Raw genomic sequence first — 6,289 nt, 5'->3', positions numbered from 1 at the left:
AAACCAATGGGCAAGTCGAGAAAGCCAATGGCATCATCTGCAATTCTTTTTCGCATACTGAAGTTGCTGTCGAAGCTCATCCAATTCTTGCGACAAGGTATTATTGACAGGTGCAGTATCAGAAACAGTTCTCTTCGCGCGGAAAGAAGGCGAAGCATTGGAAGGAGTAGGAGTTGGAGTGTAGTTATCAAATATCAACTGAAATTTAAACAGGACAACATCAAATAACAGGCAAAGATAGAGTTCTTCATTAATATCTCGGGAATAATTACAAGGGTACTACAGTGGAGCTAAGGAAATACGTGTCGCCAAATGACTACTTTGGCGACATGAGCAAAAGAAGCAAAAGAAAAACAGAGGCATGCAACTAGACCTCCGGCCTTGACGAACTAGGGGTCGACGTTGGCTTGATCCCGAGATATGCCAAGATTTTCTTCGTATTGGGCTTGGCCGCCTTCATCAGTGACTTCCACCTCGACTGCTCTATCTGATCGGTGTCGCCAACCTTCGTCCAGTCGAGAGTCTGCTGACTGTCAGCAACCAGAGCAACAGTATTTTCAACAGCCACCTTCATATTCTCATGGCGCATCTTCAGCCCAAGATTTTCTGATGTATTGAAAAGCTTGGCAAGGTCAAGGAAAGTCGAAGGCTCCTCTTTCTTCGGGAAGAAGTAGGGGAACAACGCCGACAAAGCCCCACTGGCATTGGCCACGCCTTCACGAATCTCGCGTCCATGGAGCTCCAAAAGAGAAAGTGCGTCAAGGAGAGAGTCATTGACGGGATTCTCCAGATCATAATCTTGGCCTGTTTGGGCTGACACACGAGACAACATATTAGTCGAAAACCAAGACACAGGAAATGCAACAAAATAGAAGAAATTGAGGATATTACTCAGCGTACGTCGACATTGCGACTTCAAACGCTTGATGACCCCCTGCTCACGAGCAGCCTGTGCAGTTTTCTGCTCATGTAAGGCAGATTCAGCATCTTTGAGCCTTTGCTGCAATTCTTCGACACTAGCGGCCTTTGCTTTAGCATCATCAGCTTCAGCTTTAGCTTCGCTAGCGGCAAGCTCAGCCTTCTTACGAGCCGTTTCACTTTGCTCGAGTTTTCGAGCAAGTGTCTCGGCACGTTGGTTAGCCTCCGCAAGTTTTTCTGTTGAGATGTGGAAAAGAAAGATCAAAAACAGCGACAGGCAGCATGAGTAAAAAACGAGGAAAAAAGGGGCGAGTATCAAAGTCGTTACCTTCGGCTCTGCTGGCATACTCGCGGTACCCAATAAATTGGGACCCGATGCGGATAAGATCCTTGATCATAGGCTGTCAAAGAAGAAGAAAAGAAGGGGAAAAACTTCGGCATTACAAAAAGTAAGGCTCCATAAAAGCAAAAAAGAGTAAAGATGGATCTCGATAAACTTACATCATCCAAGAGCTGCGACGAATAGCTGCTCGGTTGAGGAGGAGGCTCAACGATCATTTCAACCCTTGCCCTTTTTGGCGAAGGGACAAGGGGGCTCGATGGTGGAGTAGTAGTGACGACGTTTTGTTGGGGAGGCGATGTTTCATCTCCTTCAACTAACGTGTCTGAAACAAGCACGATACGTGACGTGCTGGTCCGAGGAGCTACGTCGATGATCGGTACTTCTTCCTCATCACTAGTGAACAAAAATCGACAAGTACAAAAAGCAAGACAAAGTTAAATCTTTCGAGTACATAAAAAAGAGGAGGAGAGATAAAATTGACTTACGAGCTGATGAGGGACTCAAAATAAGGATCATAAGCTGCCTTCGGATCGAAGGAACAACTTCTTCAGCCTTAGAAATGCCGGAATCCTCGACTTCAGTCCTTTTCCTTTTGTTCTTTGGAGAAACAGCGGGAGGAAGGGATTCGGTCGATTCAGCGGCTTCGGACTCAACCTCTCTCTCATGAGAAGCCGCAGATTTGTGAGAACCCGCGACTTCACTTCCAGGAACAGAAGAGCCTTGAGTATCTTCGGCAACAATACCCATTTCTTCGACTTCTCCATCCTCAGGAAGAGGAGGAAGGGAAGCCATAGTAGGGTGATTCTACAACAAAATAGCGGCAGAGAGAAAGATAGCGAGATATTAATACAATGAGATGCGGGAAAAATTCAGAACAAGATAAAAAATTCGAGAAGGCAAAATACCTCGGGGAGAGGATTAGTGGAGCTGTAGGGTTCCACGCGACAAGAGGAAGGAATAGGATCCTTCTTACTCAGCGAGGTAATTCTTCGAACAAGCTTCTCCAAGTCCTTCACAGAAAGATCATTGGAGAGCCTATTGGCGTCATTGGCACCGAGAATACGTCCAAAGGGGATTTTTGCGAGCCCGAAGAGGCTGCACTCTAATCCTAAGAAAATAGGCTATGATTTGGACACCGGACAACTCTTTTCCTCGAGTATTTTGGAGCTGATGAACACGAGTCATAAGAGCTTCGTCGCCTTTCTCTCTTCTTCGGAAGCTTCGGCGTCCCGGAGTGGCGGCGTTGAATCTTCGCGTTTCCGTCGAAGGGAACTATGTTGTGTTCCACGGAGTTGGCGCTTTCTTCGTGTATATAGAGCCACCTCTTGCGCCATCCTTGGACGAGTCGGGAAATTTGACGTCGAAATAATCGACATCGGTTCGGACACGAGATAACTACGCCACCTATGTTGTAGGTGGCGTGGTGAGCGCCATTACGGCGAAGGCAGAAAATGCGTTTCCAGAGAGCCCAATTGGGAGCAACTCCAAGAAAGCATTCGCAAAGTGTGATAAAAATAGAAATGTGAAGAATGGAATTGGGGGTCAGCTGGTGCAGTTGAATCCCATAGACAAAGAGAAGACCGCGGAGGAAATCATGGATTGGGGTAGAGAGGCCGCGGATAAGATGATCAACAAAACTAACCCGATACTCCATTGGAGGCTTGGGATAGCTTTCTTCACTGGGAAAGCGGATGGCGTCTTCCTTCTTCATCAGGCCAAGCCTTTTCATCAGGTTGGCGTCTTGGTTGGAGATTTTGGATCTCTCCCACTCAAGATCTTCAGCGGCCATCGCGGACTCTGGAGTGCTGTGGCGAGTCAAACGCGCACGCGGTGGCATCCACGGCAGCGGATTGAGCAATGTATGCGAGAGCGGGAAATCGGCGAAGATTGGGCGCAGGGGAAGATTTGCGAAGAGGAACAGGTGAGCGGCGCAAGCGAGGGGATGAACGGAGGTTGAAGACAGGTTTATATAAGAATTGGGTGAAGCAGTGTGCCGTTGGATGAGGAGATCGTGTGGTGAGAATGGATTTTCTAGATTCAAGGGCAAAAAAGTATTTTTACTGAGATAGGCGTTACCGTACGTGCGCCAGAAAAAGCGGAGGACGTGTGTCCCCCACTTGCACGACGTGTCAACATGGTGGGAACGATGGACCCACAAAGCAGAAAAATATCGACCATTGATAGAGTTGAAGAAAATTTGACAAGGGAAAATATGTCGACAAGAGAAAGGAGAATGGCGACAGGATAAGTTATTTGAATGCATCGGGAGCCTTTGGTCAGAAACAAGTTTTTGCCCAAATGCTCGGGGGCTACTTCGAAAAAAGTAAAATTTCGACAATGGCAAATATAGAAAATGTTGAGCCTACAGTCAAGCACAAGTTCTTGGCTGTAGCCTCGGGGGCTACTCCCATCAGGAGCGCTGTTCGCGCACCCGACAAATAAAAAAAAAAAAAAAAAAAGAGAAAAAAGAAAGAGAGAAGAAGAAGGAGGAAAGAATATCAGGAGATAATGGCAATATAGCGACAAGGTGGACTAAAATGTTGAGCCTACAACCAAGCACAAGTTCTTGGCTGTAGCCTCGGGGGCTACTCCCATCGGGAACGCTGTTCGCGTGCCCGATGAAATTAACAAAGGAAAAATAGAACAAGCAAGAGAGTATATTTCGAGTTATCATTAACTCTCCATATACTCCCATCGGGAGAGCAATATAAGTCATATTTGACTCGATAAAATGTGCCATTCCAACAGCCGGAAAAGCACTCGACAATATATTCTCAGAACGCCGAAGTTGCGATCAATTTCTGAATGCCGCAAAATTGCGAAGGTAAGACCCCAGACCTATTCTGCTGGGCGTGGCATCGCCGAAGACTGCGCTCTGCTACTTTTATCCGTATCAACAGATACGAAGAAAAATCCTAACGGACGCGTTAGGTACTCGATAAATTTAACTGGGACTCGACAGAATGGTAAGACCTTAAGCGGCGCCTGTCGAAGTTTACACCGGTATCCCGAAATCATGTCCAGGGACGTGATTTTGAAGTAGGTTTTTGCGGATTGCCACTAGAGCAGTTAACTAGTACCTGATCCGTCAGATGAACTAGCCCCAACTACCAATATCCCTGTACAATATAGAATTTTATGAGAAAAAGTATGAAAGTTAGAGCTTTCGAGTAAAAATAAACAGTAGAGATTTTCCCTGACTCTATGATTCAAGCAAAATCTCGGGGGCTACTGACATAGGCATCCCAAATGGGCCTGCCTAATATAGTACCCGGGGTTTATTGAAGGCCCACTACCCGAAGAATAAGAAGACTCGAGAGCCCAAGATGTATTTAAGGAAAAGATAGAGTTGTAATAGGAAGTGTTATTTGTAATCCGGCGGGATGAGTTAGAAACCATCCCGGACTCCGTAATCCTTGTATAGCACGAATCCCTCGGCTCCACCTATATAAAGGGGGGTCGAGGGACGAGAAGATCATCGAATCATTGTCTGCAAACCCTAGTTTTCATATTCGTCGAGTACTTTTCGGCTGAAACCTTCGAGATCTACTTGCCCTCTACTTCTAACTAAACCCTAGCCTACAATCCATAGGCATTGACAAGTTAATCCCTTGTCATTCGCTGATGAACTAAAATCGTTATGGACTAGCGAATTATTTGTAGTGACACATATTGAAGTTCCACCAATATTATGTCAGTGATGAATTTTTTGTGTCCACTACAACTTGAAAAGAGAGTAGACAAGTGAAGCCGTGAACCCATGTCCATTTTAAATCATTAGAAACACCTTTCCAACACTATTACCACAATTTACATTTACCACTATTTATTAATCCGAAAATACCAAAAATTCTTTTTCCACATACACACAAAACCCAAAAACCATTATCCATTTATTGTTTTTATTTAGTTTTCTTAGGTTTATTTTATTTTACTTTACTTTAAGATATACTTGTATTCTCTATTACTAATATGAAACCTTGTGCTTGACAACTACACAGTGAAGTTGGGGACACAAGGTAAGAATTTTATTTTGCAAGTTGCTAGAAAAGGAGAAGTAGACCAATTCCCCGAGAGTTCGATATAAATCCTTGAGTCACTCTTGTGGGAAAAAAGACGCTTGCTACAACACTCTGCACTTGAGTACCAACGAGTTGGTACACACAGAGTTGTTACCATCATAGTCTCAACAAGAAATTGAAAGCAGGCAGATCTAAATAAGTAAAGTATTTCATTATCAAGATAGCTACCTTCCCACGCCATCTTCTCACCAGTCGGAAGTAGATCTTCACCCACCGGCAGAGACACCTTCTCATCAGCAGCAAGAGTACCAATACCAGCAGTCTACAAACAGACGATGGATATTAATACCAAAACACATTTCGAAACTTTAACCTAACCAGAGCATACAACCTTGGTGTTCTTTGACCACATGGGAAAAAAGTATAACCTACACGAGAATTACCATTGGACGACGCCATCGTGCTCACCATCAGATCTCCTCCATCGCTGACCTCCACCTCGTGTTAGAGCTCCGCCCATATCCTTTCCTCCCTCCCCCGCCAGTACATTCCCTACTTCTACATCGTCGCAGTCGGCTGCATTTTTTCGATAAGGAGCGCTTTATTACTCAAAAAGTTTTAAGCATTACACCCAGCCTCTGCATAACCAGGATGCACACAGCCGTTCAAATTTTTTGACCATATAAATCTAGCAACTCGACAGTTGAAGAAAAGGTATTTTATTGTCTCTTCTTCGTGATAGAACACACATTTCATACAGCCTTGCCAGTTGCGCTTTACAAGGTTATCTTTAGTAAGAATCACACCTCGACGAAGATACCATGCAAAAACCTTTGTTTTGAGAGGTATCTTCATCTTCTAGATGTATTTATTAAAACCGGTTGTGTAGATAGGCATAATTCTTTGTACACGGAGCTAACAGAAAATATACCATTTTTGGTGAGACTCCAACGGAATTCATCCGTCCCCTGAACCAGCTGGATTGAACCTAACCGCTGAAGCAGTT

This window comes from Lolium rigidum, unplaced genomic scaffold, assembly GCF_022539505.1.
Source record: "Lolium rigidum isolate FL_2022 unplaced genomic scaffold, APGP_CSIRO_Lrig_0.1 contig_11274_1, whole genome shotgun sequence".
Taxonomy (NCBI): Eukaryota; Viridiplantae; Streptophyta; class Magnoliopsida; order Poales; family Poaceae; genus Lolium; species Lolium rigidum.
Note: the sequence above shows the minus strand (reverse complement) of the source record.